Source organism: Narcine bancroftii, chromosome 5 (assembly GCF_036971445.1).
Source record: "Narcine bancroftii isolate sNarBan1 chromosome 5, sNarBan1.hap1, whole genome shotgun sequence".
Taxonomy (NCBI): domain Eukaryota; kingdom Metazoa; phylum Chordata; class Chondrichthyes; order Torpediniformes; family Narcinidae; genus Narcine; species Narcine bancroftii.
Genome location: NC_091473.1, coordinates 5,370,147 through 5,390,846, shown reverse-complemented (window position 1 = coordinate 5,390,846; position 20,700 = coordinate 5,370,147). Strand labels below are relative to the sequence as shown.

The 20,700-nt window shown below is 43.8% G+C and overlaps 1 long non-coding RNA gene across 2 annotated transcripts in view; it reads left to right on the top strand.

Annotated features, from left to right (window-relative positions):
- Positions 1-20,700, top strand: part of LOC138763065 (uncharacterized) — a 48,562-nt gene that overhangs the window by 2,855 nt on the left and 25,007 nt on the right. The window contains exon 3 of one of the 2 annotated variants that reach the window (XR_011357303.1): positions 3,572-4,109. The exons of the other annotated variant lie outside the window; for it this stretch is intronic. This is a non-coding gene — a long non-coding RNA (uncharacterized lncRNA). Of the gene's footprint in view, positions 1-3,571; positions 4,110-20,700 lie in introns of those variants that run through there. 2 annotated transcript variants of the gene reach the window in all.

The following is a 20,700-nucleotide window of genomic DNA, read 5'->3' as shown; positions in this document are numbered from 1 at the left end:
ATCCAGTGATAGAGACAGTGACCATCCACCTTGTCTATGCTTCTCATGATTTCATCAGCTTTTTATTCTCCCAGTAGAACAGTCCCAACCTATCCAGTCTCCCCTTATAACTCATGGCGTCCAATCCCGGCAAGATTCTCTTGGACGGGTAGGGAGGTAAGTGGGTGGGTGGGTGGATGGGTAGGTAGGTGGGTGGATGGGTAGATAGGTGGGTGGGTGGGTAGGAAGGTAAGTAGGGAGGGACGGAGGTAGGTGGATAATAGGGAGGTAAGTAGGGAGGGACGGAGGTAGGTGGATAATAGGGAGGTAAGTGGATGGGTGGGTGGATGGGTAGGTAAGTGGGTGGGTGGGTAGGGAGGTAAGTTGGGAGGGATGGAGGTAGGTGGATGGGTAGGGAGGTAAGTAGGGAGGGACGGAGGTAGGTGGATGGGTAGGGAGGTAAGTGGGTGGGTGGGTGGGTGGATGGGTAGGTGGGTGGGTGGGTAGGGAGGTGTGTAGGGAGGTAAGTAGGGAGGGACAGACGTAGGTGGATGGGTAGGGAGGTAAGTGGGTGGGTGGGTGGATGGGTAGGTAGGTGGGTGGGTGGGTAGGGAAGTAAATAGGGAGGGACAGAGGTGGGTGGATGGTAGGGAGGTAAGTGGGTGGGTGGGTGGATGGGTAGGTGGTGGGTGGGTGGGTAGGGAGGTAAGTAGGGAGGGATGGAGGTAGGTGGATGGGTAGGGAGGTAAGTGGGTGGGTGGGTGGATGGGTAGGTGGGTGGGTGGGTAGGGAGGTATGTAGGGAGGGATGGAGGAGGTGGATGGGTAGGGAGGGACAGAGATAGGTGGATGGGTAGGGAGGTAAGTGGGTGGGTGGATGGGTGGGTAGGGAGGTAGGTGGATGGTAGGGAGGTAGTTACGGTGGGTGGGTATGTAGGGAGGTGGGCAGAAAGATAGATAGGTAGGAAAGTAAGTAGGTTTCCTCCCACCTTTCAAAATGTAGTAGGGATGTAAGTTAATTGGGTGTAAATTGAATGGCACAGATTTGTGGACTGAAATGGCTTGTTACTGTGCTATATTTCCAAATTTAAAATTTAAAATATCAATTTCAGTCAGAGTTCAGGCAGTTCCTGCCGGTCTTGGTGAACATGTGTCAGGCAGAGATGAAGGAGAGGCACTGGTCGTCCTTCTTCACAGGTGAGGGGCCGGATGACTGGAAAATGATGAATGTGATGGTCTCTTCAAGAAGAAGATGGAGGATGAGGCAAAAAAAGTGGTTTGGCACAGACTAGAAGGGTTGAAGGGGCCTGTTTCTGTGCTGCAATGTTCTATGGCTCTAAGATTGAGAGAGGAAGGAATGAGGCGAAAAATACAAATGAGTGTACACTCAGGCAATGAGAGTGTGAGACCTTGGTGTGATCAAACAGAGAGTCAGAGTAATATGGAGACAAGCAGGCAAAAGGCAGTGAATATCAACCGCTGCTGGTTTTTCCTGACCGTAAAGTTAACCACACAATATACAGTAATAACATTACAACTCCCTTCAATAACATCTGTAGATTATTAACTGGTTTCCATGATTAGGTTCATCTTGAATTTGCTTTTCCACTGACATCAGTATTTGCTATTTCTATTAATTTTACGAATTTCCTGTGTTGTCATTCTCCACAGACTCTGTTTATTTGTATATTATTAACACTGCCCTATAAATTAGTGCCTATTTTAAAGCACAGCAGCACATAGACTTGGTTTTAGATGATTTTCAGATAACACTGAGTCTTTCAGGAAATTGGGCACACAAGGAACTCTGAAAAGAGAAGCTGCAGAACTCTAATACACCTTCTGAGATACAAGGCATAGCACCTTTCAGCTGATATTACTGCTCCTAGAACGCTTCCACCAGCGTTGTCTCCGCTCCATCCTCAACATCCATTGGAGCGCTCACACCCCTAACGTCGAGGTACTCGAGATGGCAGAGGTCGACAGCATCGAGTCCACGCTGCTGAAGATCCAGCTGCGCTGGATGGGTCACGTCTCCAGAATGGAGGACCATCGCCTTCCCAAGATCGTATTATATGGCGAGCTCTCCACTGGCCACCGTGACAGAGGTGCACCAAAGAAAAGGTACAAGGACTGCCTAAAGAAATCTCTTGGTGCCTGCCCCATTGACCACCGCCAGTGGGCTGATAACGCCTCAAACCGTGCATCTTGGCGCCTCACAGTTTGGCGGGCAGCAGCCTCCTTTGAAGAAGACCGCAGAGCCCATCTCACTGACAAAAGGCAAAGGAGGAAAAACCCAACACCCAACCCCAACCAACCAATTTTCCCTTGCAACCGCTGCAATCGTGTCTGCCTGTCCCGCATCGGACTGGTCAGCCACAAACGAGCCTGCAGCTGACGTGGACTTTTTTACCCCCTCCATAAATCTTCGTCCGCGAAGCCAAGCCAAAGAAAGAAGACTGCTGACTGCATTCCATTATCAGAGTCAGTGCAGTAGCCATTCAAGGTGGTGTGGTGAACGTAGCAAGAGGCAAAAGCAGGCTTCTCCCACAGTGTTCAGGGACTCCTTGTCCAATGCAGGTATCTCTAATCAACAATGTCTTCACAGGTTCATATTTTCTGAGGCCAACATTGCAGAGATATGAGAAATGCTGTGACAAGACATTTGGCCACAATCTGGAGTCTAGCCTGCTCCTATGGTTGCAGTTAAGGTGACCTTGACTTTGAGTTCAGCAAGTGGAGTTGCATTTCTGGAAAGAAAGCATCAAGGGTCAAGGCCCCTCCTTCAAAACTAGTTTCCTTTTCCACAGATACTGTTTGACTGGATGTTTTTCTTTCCCCCCTGCAATTCTGTTTTTGCTTCAGATACCAGCACTGCAGTCTTATTTCCTTAGCCTTTTAATTTCCTGACCAAAGGATCTCTCCAAGTAGCTGAAGCAGATCTGGTTCAATTTTATTGTGAGGTGGTTTGTTTTGGGAGTAGTTCAGCTGTGCAGCCCTCCCCTAGAATGGCAAAGCCCCGGTTGACCTGGACATGGACTCAGCTCCACAGCTAGCGTAGCGGTTAGCGCAATGCCAATACAGTGCCAGCGATCAGGACTGGGGTTTGAATCCCACGCTGTTTGTAAGGAATCTGTTCGTTCTCCGTGTCTGCGTGGGTTTTCCCCGGTGGTTCCGGTTATCTCCCACTGTTCAAAACGTACCGGGGCTTGTAGATCAATGGGGTGTAATTGAGAGACAGGGACTTGTCAGCCATAAGGGCCTGTTACCATGCTGAATGTCTAAATTTAAACATTTAAATTTAAATTTACCTGCCTTTTCCCCATAATTCCCCTTATATTAAAAGAAATCACTCCATCTGTGATTAAAATAATTTAATGAGGCTGCCTCTACTGCCTCCTCAAGCAGAGAATTCCACAGAGTCACCACTCTTTGGGAAAAGCAGTTCTTTCTCATCTCTGTCTTAGATTTATTCTCTCAAATCCTGAAGCTCTGTCTCCAGGCTGACATTGATTGCTCTCCTGTGCCCATAAGGGCCTCAGTAAGTTAACTAAACCTCTCTGTCTCAGCAATATTTTCCCCTCTTCCTCAAGGATCAGCTCTCTGATGGTCAGACCATGCTTCTGGGAAGTGCATGCCATACCCTCATCCTCAGGGTCACTGAAGGCACATCCTGGTGGCGTGGATCCTGGGCCACAAGGAGTACGCCTCACGGCTGATGAGGGCCATCGCAAGAGATGGGCAAGTGGTCTTCCAAAACTGAGGTCCTGAGATCTTGACCAATCTGGGGGAGCATCCTATTGCAAACACCCAACAGGTCTAGATACTACAACTTTGTGTGCTGCACACTGGACTGGTGCCAGGGGAATAACATCCATCAGATCCAAAGCCTGAGGAACAGGAGATATTGGCAGAAAAAAAAAACTTCAGGAGTAAGGGGAGCAGGAGGATGAAGAAAGCCACCAGGAGAGCTAGCAAGACACCAGGAGCATCAGCTTCCAACAGTGGAAGTTGTGGGGAGGCTTATCTCGATGACCCTTCTTCACAGAGTTACGCTGCACATATTCTGGACGCTTTAACCTGAAACATTAACTCTACCTCTCTTTCCATAAATGCCGCCTGATCTGCTAAGCTTCCAGAATTTTCTGTTTTATTTGGGAACAGTCCAGATCATGTTTAAGCAAATGAGTGCATACAATCATACCAATACTTATGATCAATTTCATGTATTAATTTGCAGGCAATTTATTGGGGTGTTTTTGACAACACGTCGTCAGCTCACCTGCAAATGGTGAAATCCAATTTCTAGGCAACTGTGATTTATTTTCCCCCATTGAATCTATTTGTAAAAAAAAACCTAAAAGAGTTTATGACTTTTGTTCAACTGAATTCCCGTGTTTACATTAACTGGGAGCCTAGAGGCTGTTTATTTACTGAGCAGTTAAAGGAACTTATTAACAGAAAAATTAGATTTTAAATTTTTTCACTAGTCTGGATATATTTGAGGTTACGTAGCATCTCTAAACTAGTTAATGATCAGCAGATATTATTTAAGGGAGAAGTAATGTTGTTATATTGCATGGTTTATTGTGAGGGAACGACAGTGCTAATTGATATTCATTGTTAGTTTGACACTTGGCTCTGCTTTACTGTTTGACCACTTGGCACTTCCTCACTTTCGCTTTCTGTGCAGCGTTCACTTGTGATTTTTCTCATTCTGTGTTGCCTTCTCATGGTTCAAATACTCAGGATTTCCGAGCAGCCTCTTCAAATTGCCCAGCAGTGTATGCTGTTTCCGAGAGTTGAAACCCTAAGGAAACACCATCATTTGCTCCTCCAACACCCACTGCTCCTCTTGTCACCCATCCCTGATGTAACAGTAGGATGAAACATCATTTAGTTTCTGAAAGGTAGAAAATAGAGGAAACTCTTTGATAAGTGAACTCCTTCATATTTTCCCCATATCTACTGTACCATTGGGCGGTTGGAATTGTGGTAAAAACGCCAGGAATCCAGCCGGTCTTGCAGCATCCATTGACAGTAAAGACATACTCCCGGCATTTTCCCCCTTACTCAAGGTATAAGCAAAAAACAGAAATGCGTCTAAATTAAAGACTGGGAGGGTGAGGAGTCCAGACCAACAGACAGAAGGTGTTAATTGGATATGATAAGAGGAAAAGTGAGAATTGATTTTGGCTCTGTGAAAGGAGACAGAGGAAAAAGGGAAGAGAGAGAGAGAGAGAGGAGAAAAAAGAAAAAGAGACAGAGAGAGAGAGATAAATGGAGGAAAGGAGACAGGGGAAAAAGATGGGGGTTTTCAAGAGAAACCAGTTGATGTTAATGCCATCCTGCTGGAGGGTGCCCAGGTGGAAGATGAGGTGTTGTTACTCCAATTTGAGGGAGGTCTCAGTCTGGCAGTGCATGGGACCATGGACAGACATGTCAGCAAGGGAATGGGATGGGGAATTAAAATGGGTGGCCACTGGGAGATCCACACTATTGCAGTGGCATGAGATGAGATGCTCAGCAAAGCAAACTCCCAATCTATGTCCAGTCTCTTCAATGTAGAGGAGACCACAACGGGAGGACCGGATGTAGTAGTTGACCCCTACGATTCACAAGTGAAAGGTTGCTTCACTTGGAAGGGCTGTTTGGAGCCCTGAATGGTGGTGAGGGAGGAGGTGTGAGTACGTGGAGGATCTCCTGTGGTCACAGAGGACGGGGGGGGGGGGGGGGTGGTGGAGGGGGGTGGATGAAGGAGTTGTTGGAAAGATCAGTCCCTGTGGAAGGCAGCATGGGGAGAAGAGAGAAATAGGTGACTGGTGGTGGGATCATGTAATATATGGTGAGAAAGATATGTTGGTGGAGTGATAGGTGAGGATATGGGGAATCCTGTCCTTGTTGCACGAGGGGGCAGAGGGGTCCAGGGCAGATGTGTGGGTAATGGAGGATATGCAGGTGAGGGTCGAGTTGATGGTGGTAGAGGGAAAGTCACATTGTTTGAAGAAGGAGGACATCGCTAATAATCTGGTATTGCAGACCTTGTCCTGGGAGAAGATGAAACAAAGATGGAGGAATTGAGAGATAGGAATGAAATCCTTAGAATTATGTGAATGTTATCTCATCTCAGGATAATTTTCACAGTTTCCTGCCAAGGGGAGAAAATTTACCTCAGTCCCAATAACTCTCCCATGATGAAGCTGGAGCAGAAGCATTTGTGTTGGGAACCTTCAATCAATTGTGCTGGGCTGGAGAGGGAGAGGACCATTCTCGGTTACTGATGCTCAGTGATCTTTCTGTAGAATCTGGTGTTAGCTTTGATTGTGTGTTGGCTTGGATGCCTCCTTTGTTTAAGTCGCCAAAAGGAACTCAATGCCATGGGAGCAGCTTCAGAAATTATCACTTTGGTGAAGCACCATAATATGCTGAGGCCATTGTCTGGATTTGATTGACCTGTGATATAGGGTGGTAGAACTCTACAGCACAAAAACAAGTCCTTTGGTCCAACTTGCCCAAACTGACCATGAACTTGTCCCGTTTGCTTGGGTTTGGCCCTTATTCCACTAAAGCTTTCCTATCCAAATAGACCCATCTGAATATATTTTACACTTTTGTACTAATACCTGCCTCTTCCTCTGGCCGCTCATTCTGTGTACCCACCACTCCTCTGGGTGAAAAAATCTTGCCTCTTCAGGTCCTCTTTAAAACTTTTGCCTCTCCCCCTTAAATCTATGCCTCCCCTGTCCTGGTGAAACTATGCTCCTTATCTAAGGATTCCATTCCTATCTCTCATGATTTCATAAGCCTCTATTAGTTTGCAGGGAAAATAGTCCTAGCCTATTCAACCTCTCCTTCGAACTTGAGTCCCTCCAGTCCCGGGAATATCCTCATGAATCTTTTTTTTGCACCCTGTCCGGTTTAATCACACGCTTCCTTTAGCAAGAAACTGCGTACTCTACTCCAAATGTGGCCTGACATGCATGGAAGGAGATTACTGGGCCCATTGAGTCTATGCCAGCTCTCAGAATGGTTGCATTCCATCACTTACTCCCTCGATTCTCTCATCCATTAACAACCGCACCCTCCGCACCCCCACTTGATGTTCCCTAAACTAGAAGTAGTTAACAGGAGCCAATAAGCCTCTTCATTGTGTTGTTGAGTGCTTGACCATTGTCCTATCGTCCAAAACAGTTGGAGTCCTGCGGACCAGAATGGAAATAAGAACTTGTTTTTGTAAAGCGACTCGAAAGGCCAACATGGCCTGTTACCGCTCTGTAAATGGTTATATGGTTATATGGTTATATCTGTTTTGAACAGTAATGGCCTGTTTCCTAGGGTGGGAGAATCGAAGACCAGAGGACATAACGATAAGATGGGAGGGTGGGATTCTGAAGGGGCGTGGGGGGACCGATTGTCACCCAGAGGGTGGTGGGCATGTGGACTGAGCTGCTACACAAAGTGGTGGAGGTAGGTATATTAGCTTCCTTTAAAAAACACTTGGATAACTGTAGGGATGGGAGGGGATTGGCAGGGTTTGGGCTTCATGTGGGCAAGAAGGCATGTCATTCAGCTTGGACAAGCTGAGCCTGTGGGCCGGTTTCTGTGTTGCACAACTCCATGAATTCTGATAAATGTAATAATTCCAAGGCACCTCACTACAGCATCAGACCCCGTCGAGGCAGGTGAGAGAGGCAGAGAGGGAGAAGGAAGGAATTCTAGAGCTCAGGGCTTTAGCAGTTGAATGAAGAACGAGATTAAAAATTACAGTCAGCAACAGAAGTTATTGAAGTAGGATACCTCTGTGACTCAGTTAAGGATTATTCTGGTGAACCCATTTTGGCCAAAATCCAAAATGGAAGGATTCCTGGAGTTCTGGGAAAGATGGGAATGTATTCCAGGGCAAAAAGCCTGGAAGAGAAGGGAAAAGAGGATCCTAGGGGCCAGTGGGCAAGGATGGGAAGGTGAAAGGTTTGTTTTGAGTTGAGAATCAGAATTTATGATCGTGAATGAATCATGAAATTCGGCAGCGTCATCGTGTCAACATTCATATGACAACCATCTTACAATATTCCGACAGATAAAAATAATAGTGGACAAAAAGTCAGGCAGTCTCTTTGGATCATTGATTATTCAGGAATCTGATGGCAGCGGGAAAGAAGCTGTCCTTGTGCTGCTGAGTGCTCGTCTTTAGGCCCCTGACGGTAGCAGAGTGAAGAGGGCGTGGCCTGGACGGTGGGGGTCTGAGGATAGAGGCTGCTTTTTTAAGGCACCACCTCATGTAGATGTCCTCGATGGAGTGATGTCACAGGCCGAGTTAACAAACCCTCTGGAGTTTATTCTTGACCTGAAAGGTGGCGCCTCCATACCAGGCAGTGATGCAACTGGCCAGAATGCTCTCCACGGTACACCTATAGAAGTTTTTGAGAGAGATTTGGTGACATACCGAATCTCCTCAGACACCTCACGAAGTATCGCCGCTAGCGAACCTTCTTTGTGATTACATCAACGTGGAGGCTCCAGGACAGATCCTCGGAGATGTTGACGCTCAGGAATTTGAAGTTCTTGACCCTCACTACTACTGAGCCCTCAATGTGGGCCGGGTCGTGTCCTCCTGACTTCCTTCTGAAGTCCACAATCATCTCCTTGGTTTTGCTGACATTGAGCACAAGGTTGTCATTACACCATTAAACGAGTTGATCTATCTCCCTCCTGTATGCTTCCTCATTGCCATTTGTGATTCTACCATCAACTGTGATATCATCGGCAAACTTGAAGATAGCATTAGAATTGTGCTTGGCCACACAGTCATGGATGTATAATGAGTAGAGCAGTGGGATAAGCAAGCATCCTTGGGTGCGGGGTGGAGGGTGGGGTGGGGGGAGGGGGAGGGTACCTGTGTTGATGATCAGTGAGGAGGAGACAGTGAGGAGTATAGGGCTGTAGGCAGCGCATGTGAAAGGAGCAGGAGTGGGGTGGAGCTACAAGGCAGAGAGAACCAGTACAACATCAGCTCAAAGCAGCTGAGGAAGAGGTACAATATAATGGGAAAAGGGTCGAGGGAGCGAGGTGCATGACGACACAAGGCACTCTCTGTGTACTCTCTGTGTGAAGCTTGTGACAGTGTGGGCTTCCTCCAGGAGCTCTGGTTTCCTCCCACTAAAGATGTGCTGTGTGGTTGTTTAAGAGACCGCTGTAAATTGCCCCCAGGTTGATGGAAGGACAATTGAGGGGGAGGGGGGATTTAATTGGCAAAATGAGAGAGATCATCAGGAAATAGTTCAAGATTAACTAGCAGAGAGTTGATAGGCTGCAAAGCCTCCAATGTCAAGAGAGATATGAAATATGAGAATATAAAGTGAACAATGAGAGAACATGAGCATAATTAGCAGAAAAACTAGGAGTTGCATGTTTTCAACTGACAATGATGCTTGAGGGGTCTCAAGAAGAAGAATATCTTTCAAGGTTGGCACAGAGCAGAAACCTATGAAAGTATCTGAAACCTATGAAAGTCCAGACAGTATCTGGTTGTGGCTTCAAAACACGTGTGGACTGACTGACCGGATTTATTGCAGAATTTGCACAATATTTTGTGAGGTGTCTGAGGAGATTCGTATGTCACCCAAATCTCTCAACAGGTGTACTGTTGAGGGCATTCTGGCTGGTTGTATCACTGCCTGGTATGGAGGAGCCAACTCTCAGGACAAGAGTAAACTCCATAAGGTTGTTAACTCAGCCTGTGATATCACAGGCACCAGACTTCACTCCATTGAGGACATCGACATGAGGCGGTGTCTTAAAAAAGCAGCCTCTATCCTCAAAGACCCCCCACCAGCCAGCTCGTGCCCTCTTCACTCTGCTACCATCAGGGAAAAGATCCAGGAGCCTGAGATGACAAGGTCAGCTTCTTCCCCACTGCCATCAGGTTCCTGAATAATCAATGAACCAAGAGACAGTGCCTTTTTCATGCATTATTATTGTTATTTTTATTTTTTATATAGCAATGTCATAAGATGGTTATAATATGTACATTTGCACTGTGACACTGCCACTAAACATTGAATTTCATGACTTGTTCATGTCAATAAATCCTGATTCTGATTTTGAATTTTCAACATCTCACTGCTATGATCTGAGTTCCCCATCGCTTCAAGAGGACATCCATTATACTGGTGCCCAAGAAAACCAAGGTAACCGGCCTCAACGACAGCCAGCTGGTGGCACTTGCATCTATAATGACGTGCTTAGAGAGGTTGGCTAGGGAGCAATAAAAAAACTCCCACATATCATCTCCAACCTGGACTGATTACAATTCACCAATCACCATAACAGGTCAACATTGGATGACATCTTGTTTGTCCTTCTCTCTTGTGTTAGATCACTTAGACCACAAGAACACCTCCAATCAGGCTGATGTTTGTTAAGTACAGCTCAGCATTTAACACCATTGCACATGAAAACCAAATAATTAAACTTGGTGTCCTGGGTAAACTTGTACCTCTCACTTTGTTCGTTTTAGATTGGTCACAGTGTTTGAGCTACCGAAAGAAAATAGACACACACATCGAGAGCAGTTCAGTTTTTACAAATGTTTATTACAAATTCAAAAGCTGATTTCAAACTACAATATGCTAGCCCTTCCCAACTATACTTATCAACACCTGGACTGGTCCCAACTGCTGAAGCGAGACAACGACCGCACACTTGTAGTAGGTTGTCGGGGCGCCGGTAGCAACTTCTCCACCTCCCTTGACCGGGACGTTGGCTGGGCTCTAGAAGTTCTTCTTGCTGAGAGTTGTAGCCACCTCTCGGAGAGTCGCTCTCTTCAGCAGTGGGACCATGGCTTATATTACCCAAAAACTGTTTACCCAAGCACCTATTCCCAGCACAGCAAGAAAGATAAGCGAGCAAGCTAGCATGCCAGGCTTCTATCGAATAATGTAATTTTCAGCTTATCACTTTGAATACAATGGTTTATTTTGCATCTGACAGTCTGTGATCAAAACAAGCAGGAAGATTAAATGTTCTTGGTACACAGATGTCCTTTCGTCAGATAACTGCATCTCTGGCCCCTTGGTGGAATTTAGCTTATGTCTGCTGATTCTAAAAAACAAGCAGATTTTCAGCCTTGCAGAAGCAAAGGCTGCAAAAGTAAAAAACACGGTTTAAATCTTCCATTACACTTGGTGGTCTGGGACTTTTCTTCCTTTTGCATCTGGATCCTCATTTTCTTCATCAGCAGACTCCAAATCAGTGTAGATTGGTAACCCCGCTCTTGCTAACCATCAACACGTGGAAGCTCCAAGGCTGTGTGCTTAGCTCCCTGCCCTACTCCTTCCACACCCATGATTGGACCCAAGTCCAGGTCCAAAACAAGGTATAAATTTTGCTGATCAAAGCCACCAGTCTTGGCCAAATAACATGCAATGATGAGTCAGAATATAGGACAAAGATCATGTGGTATCAAAACAACAATCTTGCTCTGCTCCTCAGTAAGACCAAGGAGGTGAATGTGGACTTTGAGAAGAAGAGCCCAAGGGACCTGTCTTCATTAATGGGATGGAGGTGGAGATGGTTAGTAGCTTCAGGTCCCTGGGCCATTCACGTATTGGAGGATCTCTCCTGAGGCAACTAAGAAGAAGGCTTGGAGAATTTCTCCTGGAGTCAGCACTTCAAGGCAATCATGAAGAAGGCAAATCAACATCTCTACTTCCTAAGGAAACTGGGGAGATTTGGCATGTCATCACATACTCTATCAAACTTCCTTCTTTCTTTTTTTCAATCTTTTTAATTGTTTTTTTTAAATAATAATAATAAATACAATACTATGAATAAAAAGAACAAAACTGAAAATACAATATCACATAAGATACAATTTCAAACAGTATAAACTTGATCCCCACTCCACTGTACTGGGTGAAGACAGAAAAGACATCTAAAAAAAAATATATATATAGAGAGAGAGAGAGAGATACACCCCACCTAACCTACTCTATTAAAAAAAGGAAACTAACAACTTCTGAGCAGCTTATCCTGAGGGTTACATATATTTTGTAGTTTTTGATTCCTACTGTGAATCAAAAAACAAAGGTAAAATTCTCTCAAGGTTCCACAGGTGTACTGTGGAAAGTATGCTGACTGATTGTACCACAATCTGGTTTGGAAACACGAGCAGTGGGGCACGCAAATGGCTGCAGGAAGTGGCAGACCTGGTCAAGTTCATCATGGGCACCGACCTCCCATCTATTGTATGCGAGGTGTGTCTCAAAGAAGCAGCCAGCCTCATAACAGACCCCCATCACCCTGGCCATGCTCTCTTCTCACTGCTATCTTCAGGCAGAAGGTACAGAAGCCTGAAGTCCAGAGGCACCCCTAGATTCAACATCAGCTTTTGTTCCAACATCCATTAAGCTCTTGAGCCTTCCCATTCTACCCTAACCAGAACACTACACTAGAACCAAAGATCCATATGCTCTGCACTATTGCTAATGCATTTTTTTGCACTAACTGCAACTGCAAATATTTATCTATCCTTTTATATTTATTACCTTTTATTTCATTGTTGTGATCATTTAATTTATGAATCATTTATTGGTGTATTTTATATACCTGATTAGCTGAAGCAAGCAAAAATTACTGTGCACATACTAATGTCTGCAATAATAAACTCTCTCTCATCGTTCATGGTAGCAACTTGTTAACTAAACTGTGCAATCAATTGCTTCTTGCCACTGCTAATGCTCGACGCTCTCGCTCATTCTGGAATGGAAGCACAATGTAGTGCTACTTTAATAACTATATTTTACTGGTAATTGAGGAAAATTAAGTGGCTGTCTGCATTGCTGTGTGAGAATGATGGCTCCACTGAGAGGCTCTTTTTTAACCACTGACATCTTGATCCATGAGAATTGTGGCCCCCCCTACCCCCACCCCACTGCCACTCTGCTTCAAGTGTAGCATTTGTTGCTATAGTAAATAAAATATTCTTTGACTTGGGTCAGCCATTACCAGCAGGAAGCAGAGCTAAGTGAGACAGAGTGTGCATTAAAAGGTAGGATTTATCCTAACCCGAAATTGCAGAACCCACACCTCATTTTGACTTTGCATATCACTCTCATTTCATATTCCAGATAATGTTTCTGCCTTTTTGACAGCCAAGGGCAAGTCAAATCAAAGTTCTGTGGGTCCAAGCCCCACTGAGGAATTTTTAAGTAGTTGATCCATTTGCAATGATTATTGTGCTAAGGGTTCTGGAAAAGAGCGGGGCATTTCTCCCTGGCATCCTGCCAATTCTTCAGCCAACATAATGTAAACTAATTAATCTGGCTGTAATGCTATTTCTGTCTGTGGAAGCTTCCTGTGCACCCATTTAGCTGCTGCATCTCCTCCTTTCCAACAGTGACCATACATTATAAATCTGTTTGAGTGAAGAGCATTTTCTTCATAGAAAGACTCCTACAATTTCTAATCTGACCTTGGCTTCATTCATTACCAGGGTGAGACCAAATGTAAACTTATGGAACAATACATCATATTCTTCGTAGACAGCATTAAATCCACACATAAACATCTGCATGAGCATGAGCATTGGGAGGTGGAGACATAGGCAAGTGTAGCCACAGGTAAGGAAGAAATGTAACCAGATACAGGTAGGGGGTGACCTAAAGTTAGGCAAGCTTACTTTTCTCTCCAACTCTTCCCTCTCCCAAAGGTCTTCCCCCTCCCAAAGGTCTCCCCACAAATGGTCTCCCCCTCCCAAAGGTCTCCCCTCCCAATGATCTCCTCTTTCCAATGGTCTTCCCTCCCAATGGTCTCCTCTTCCCAATGGTCTTCCCTCCCAATGGTCTCCTCCTCCCAATGGTCTCCCAATGGTCTCCCCTCTTAATGGTCTCTTCCTCCCAATGGACTCCCTTCTACTTGTCTTGCTACGTTTTCCACCATCAGTTCAATACCCTATCCCCTCACTGCTCTTCCCCAGGCTCCTCCTCCCTCATATCTCCTTTGATATGGTTGATATCGCTCCTTCCTACTCAATAAAGAGCCCTGTCTTGAAACTTTGACTGACTATTTCTACCTATGGATTCTGCCTGACCTGCTAATTCCCTCCAGATTCTCAACTTGCTGAAGACTCCAGCATCTGCATTTTCTGTGTTTCTCCAGCATTACCTTCCTTGCCCGCTTTTCAGAGCAGGGTGTTTTATTAAAAGCACCCTGTGATTTCTTTCCCTGGCTTTCACACCTTTACCTGATCAACTTTAACCTCCATGTTTGGAGTCACAGCTACACTGGTCAGACCAGGAAAGCATGGCCAGATTCCTTTCCCTGAAGTCAGGTGGAGTTTGCAACAAGCCAGTAGACCCACGTTCACCATCATTGGTGGACTTAGCAAATTCCAGATATATTTGACGCTTTGAATTTCCCCATCTGACACAGTGCTCCATGTCTCCAGAGCAATAACCCAACTCTCTGGTCATTTGTCCAGTCACTTAACTACTAAGCTTCTCCTTCTGTCAGTTCACTTTGATCAGCTCTAATACTCAGGTGTCACACTGACTTCGATTCATTCATTGAGATGACTGACTGGGCAATTAATCTTGTGGCAGTGATTTTCTTCTATATCGACACTTCATTGTGATGGCTGATTTAGTTTTCTCATGGGCATACATCTTAGATGGAATATCTTATTGTGAATCAGACTTGAGGTCAGTTTTTAACAATAGAACAAGGTAAATTACCCTCCTCCCTCTGCTTTTTCTGATGTACATTGCTTGACATGAGTCATTGCAAGCTAAAATAAAACAGGCTCACTTTGAATGCAGGCAGCCTCGTGAGTGCCAGTCAAGGAAAAGTGAGAGGGAAAGAAATATCGAAACCAATTGTAAAAATGCAGGAAAAACACAACCCTCTCAGGTTTTGAGAAGAACAAAGATAGGTTGCAATTCAGCGCCAAGCAAATCCTTTATTGCATCATAAAACTGATATAAAAACATAAGAACAAGAGCAGGCCATGTGGCTCATCAAGCCTGTTCTGCCACTTGATAAGATCACGGCTGTTCTGGCTGTGGACTCAGCTCCACTGACCTGCCTGCCTTTCCCCATCACCCTTAATTCTCCTATTTTGCAAAAATCTAACTGCATTTTAAAATATTCAATGATGCATTTTCTACTGCTTCCCTGGGCAGAGAATTCCAGATTCACTTTTCTCTTGGAACAGCACTTCCTCCTCATCTTTCTCCTAAATCTATTCCCTCTAATCTGGAGACTATGTCTCTGAATTCCAGTCTCAATGGAAGCAACTTTCCCGCCACTCTATCCCTTTCATAATCTTGTATGTTTCTATAGGACCCTCTCTCATTCTTCTGAACTCCAGTGAGTACAGTCCCAGGTGACTATGAAACTGACGGAGTCCATTTAGCCTATTAAATCTGTGCTAGATCCAAGTATAGCAATATTGTGGGTCCTATTGCCCCAACCTTTCCCCACATTCAACCACACTTGCAATTATCTTTCAAAGGATGGGAACTCAAACTCTCCATCTCTGTGCACCTTTTGATCTGTGCAAATTCATCTTTTTTGACTCATTCTTGCTATCAAAATGAGCTACCACACTTCTTATAAAAATCCATCTGCTCTTTATCTGCCCATTTTCCCAGCCTATCTAAGTTCAACCTAGAACTCACAGTTGCTGGACAGTTTAATTTCCCTCAATGTTGCCACGTTGGTCTTTCTTGACCTCGTCTTTGCCAGTGTAAGGCCAAAGGTAAGCTTGAAAATCAACATATCGTAATTCAAAAGTAGATGGGTTTTAAATGTAGATGGGTCCATATATTTGGTACAGGTATCGATGGGTTTGAGACGTGAAAGGAGTTGGGATGCGAATGTGGTTGGGTTGAAATATGGGTGAGTTTGGATGTAAATGGGGTTGAGATGTAAATGGGTTTAGATGTAGATGGGTTGACTTGTAGATGAGTTCAGATGTAGATTAGGTTGTGATATGGATGGGATTGAAATTTAGATGGGGTTCAGGTGTGGATGGATAAGATGTGGATGATTTTGAGATGCAGATTTGATTGTGGTGTGGAAGGAGTTGAGAAGTTGTTGGGGTTGGGATGTGGATGGGGTTGAGATGTGAATGAGGTTGATATACAGATGGGTTTGAGTTATGAATGGGGTTGAGATGTGAATGGGATTGAGACATGGGTATGGTTAATATGTTGATGGGCTTGCGATGTAGAGGGTTTGAGATATGGATGTGCTTATATGAAGATGGAGTTTGGATGTGGATGAAGTTGAGACGTGTAAATGTTTGAGTTGTCCATGGGGTTGAAATGTGGATGGGGTTGAGATTTGGATGAGGTTGAAATGTGGATGTTTTTGAGATATTAATGGGTTTGAGGTATAGATGGGGCTGAGATCTAGATAGGTTAAGATACAGTTGGGATTGAGATGTGGTAGGAAGACCTGGAAGAACCACCCAACACTACACATTAATAAATCTGCAGTGGAGAGAGTAATAAGGACCAAGTTCCTCGGAGTCGACTTGACAAGCGATCTACCCTGGACACACAACATCTCCTCACTTGTCAGAAAGGTGCAACAGTAACTGCATTTCCTTGAAAGACTGAGGTGGGCAAGGCTACTGGCCAGCAATCCATCAACTTTCAAGAAGACCTCTTGGAGCACCCTGGCTGGCTGCATTACACTGTGGTAAGGTTATTTTAGAGTATGGGATTGGAGGTCAAGCCACAGGACCGTAAGAGCAGCAGAGAGGATCACTGGGGTCTCCAACTCTCCCACTGGTATGATCTACCAGGATATTAAAGATACAGGAGTATCAGAGCCAGAACCACCAGGCTGCTGAACGACTGAATAAAATGTTCATACTAACCCGATGAGATTCCACTATTTATTAAATAATATGGATTTATTTTTATTTATTGTATGTATTTTTGTATTGCACGAGTATAGTTTGTCTGTATACATGTTACGTCTGGTCCTCAGAGGACCAGAGAATGCTATTTCAACTGGTTATAATTGTACAATTGGATGGTAATAAACTTGAAATTGAGATGTAGTTGGGGTTGAGATTTGGATGGATTGAAATATCGATGAGGTTGAGATATGGATGGGGTGGAGATGTGGATGGGGTTGAGATGTAGATGGGGTTGAGATGTAGATAGGTTTGAGATCTAGATGAGGTTGAGATGTGGATGGGGTTGACAGGCAAATGGAGTTGAGATATAGATAGGGTTGACATGAGGATGGGGTCGAGATGCGGATGGATTGAAATATCGATGGGGTTGAGTAGTGATTAGAGTTGAGATGGAGATGGGTTGGAGATATTGGCGCATTGAGTCGTGCATGTGGTTGACAGGCAAATGGAGTTAAATTGTGGATGGGTTGAGATTTGGTGGGGTTCAGATGTAGATGGGTTTGAGATGTGGATGGGGTTGACAAGTGGATAGTGTTGAGATGCATATGGTGGTGAGCTGTAGAGTGGTTTTGGATGTGGATGTGGTTGAGATGTTGATTGGGTTGAGGTAGATTTCTTTGAGATATGGATGGATTGCGATTTAAATTAGGTTGAAATGTAGATGAGTTTGAGATGTAGATAGGGTTGAGATGTGTATGGGGTTGATTGGTGGATAGGGCTGTGATGTAGAAGAAGGTTGCATGGTGGATGGGGTTGAGATGTAGATGGGTTCATATGTGGATGGGGTCAAGATGTGGATGGGTTCAGATGTAGATGGGGTTGAGATATAGATGGGGTTGAGATGTGGATGGGGTTGAGATGTGGATGAGATTGAGATGTAGATAAGGTTGAGATGTGGATGGGTTTAGATGTAGATGGGGCTGAGGTGAGGATGGGGTTGAGGTGTGGATGGGTGCAGATGTGGATGAGGTGGAGATGTGGATGGGTTTGAGATGAGGATGAGGTTGAGATGTAGATGGGGTTGAGGTGTGAATTGGTTGAGATGTGGATAGGGTTGAGTCATAAATAGTCTGGTTAAGTAACTGAAAAGTACAAGGAACTAGATCACTGTTTGCCCTGATGATCCTGGAAAGTAGTTTTCCTTTTCAGAGATTTTAAGAAATTTCTGGTAATATTATTTTGGAGAACAAATTCAATTTTTTTCTTGATAACAGGTTCCAGCACAAAAAGGGTTACTGTCCATTTCTACCCCAGGATGCTGCATGACCAGCTGGGTCACATCAGCTCACCCAAGATTCCAGCACCTGCATTTTTTTTTACATTTAAACATACACCACAATAACAGGCCCTTTCGCCGCACCAGCCCATGCCATCGATTTACACCCAAATTACCTCCAAATCCCCCGTACATTTTGAATGGTGGGAGGTAACGGAGCCCCTGGGGGAAACCCACACAGATATGGGGAAAACAAACAAACCCCTTACAGTCAGCGCGGGATTCGAACCCCGGTCCCGATCGCTGGTGCTGTAAAGGTGTTGCGCTAACCACTACACCAACCGTGCCACCCATTGCATTTCTTATTAATGGTTTGAAGCCTGGTTGACATCCCAATGCAGATTTCTTTCCTGACCAGTTTAATTTCTCTGTGGAAAATGTCTGTTCATTTTTGTCAAGGTTGGGGAAATTAAATTTATTTTTGACAGCAACATAAAACAGGTAGTCTGGCTATTCTTGTCCATTTGTTTCTTCCTATCATTTTAATTTGCTTTCATTTCCATTGATATTCATTATTCCAAGCTAATATTGGAATGCATTTATGAATGCCATTATTCCATTAGGGGATGTCCTGTGATGCTTTGCAGCCATTGCAGAATGATTAGTGTGCTTTTGTTTTTTCAGTGTAGGAGCTATGTCAGCCAAAGCGGGTACAAGATATGCAATAAAGAGTTGATGTCCACATTGACGATGTTCAATGAAGGATAAACAGTGGCCCAAACATTTCCAAATAATGCCATGCAGGCCCCCTGCAGTGATTATGCAGTATTATGCTGAGTGCTTCCTATTGGTTATGACTGTAGATTGGCTCCACCCTGCTTGTACAATAGATGGTGCAACTTATCCCACTTATCAGTAGAGGTGGCTTCTTCTGTTAATAAAAGCCTATAGTATGATACAAGACTGGTCTTTGCTTATGGCATATCAATTTTATTAACAGAAGAAAATCATGGATACTTCCCTGAAACCTGGAAGACTTGAGATAGATCAGGATACCACCCGAGCCAGAGAAAAGTTCCACCACTGGCTCCAGTGTTTTGAAGCATACATGCGAAAGAACAAAGTCATGCAATACACTGAGAAAATGGACCATTTTGTGGCTCTCCTTGGAAACGTCCCCTACTCCGTGGTCAGAGAGGTAGCTGGCTATCAGAACACAGTGAACCACTCAATAGGCTAAAGAGAGCCTACGTTTGTTTAAATGTAACTTTATTTCTCACATTATACCTAGTACATGAGATGGGGTCTTCTATAAGCAGTCCAGTAACGGAGAAAGTTAATCCTACGAGAAAGATTTTTCTTTTTATTCTTCAAGGCATGACTCATTTTCCAGAATCGATTTATTTTTGGTATGAGCATATCTTCAGGGTAGGGTACTGAAAACTGAATATAAAAGTAGAGTTATATCAGATCATTCATTTTTAATTTTCTCTTGTGAAAGTTCGGAGATAGTACGTTCGACGTATAGATGGAGGTTTAATGCAATGTTATTGAAAAAAACAGAGTTTGTTACCTTTGTAAAAGAGCATATTTCTTTATTTTTGACCGAAAATGTTAATTCTGTAAAGAGTCATTTTGTAGTATGGGATGTTTAAAAGCTTATTTGAGGGGACAGATCATTAGCTATTCTACAAAAGTTAAGAAACAATATATGGCAGAAAGTTTACAGTTGGAAAATCAGATTGCTGAACGAGAGAAGGACTTTCAGAAAGATATAACAGAAGATATAAAAAAGCCCTATTAACAAAGTTAAAGTAACACTATAATACTTTACAAACTTACCAGTTTGAGCGCTTAATTAATAGATCTAAACAACTTTACTATGAGTTGGGGGAAAGGGCTCACAAGATACTTGCCTGGCAATTGAAAGCTGAACAGGCATCTCAGACTATTAATGCTGTTAAGAAGAATTCAATAATTACCTATAAGCCTCAGGAAAGTAATGACCAGTTTTATTCATTTTATCAAAAATTATATACTTCTGAGGGGAAACAGGATAATGGTTCTATTGATTCTTACTTATCTAAATTAATGTTACCGGTACTAGATGAGAAAGATATTCAAGAGTTGGAATCTCTATTTACGGATTTTGAAATTAAGGAAGCTATTCAGGAAATGCCTAATGGTAAGTCCCCAGGAGATGATGGATTTCCTGTGGAATTCTATAAACTTTTTTTATGATGAATTTTCTAATATATTTGGGGAAGTGTTAAATCAAGTTACTGAAGATCAGAAATTACCGGAAACATGTTTGAGTGCTTTAATAACTGTTATCCCAAAGAAAGGCAGAGATCCTTTACAGGTATCATCATATAGACCTATTTCTTTATTGAATATAGACTATAAAATTATGGCAAAAGTATTAGCTAACAGACTTGCTAAATTAGTACATATTGATCAAACAGGTTTTATTAAGAATAGAAATGCCTCAGATAATATACTTCAATTGCTTACTTTGATCAATGCTTATCAGCGGCAACCTAATCATCCTATGGTAGTTGCATTAGATGCCGAAA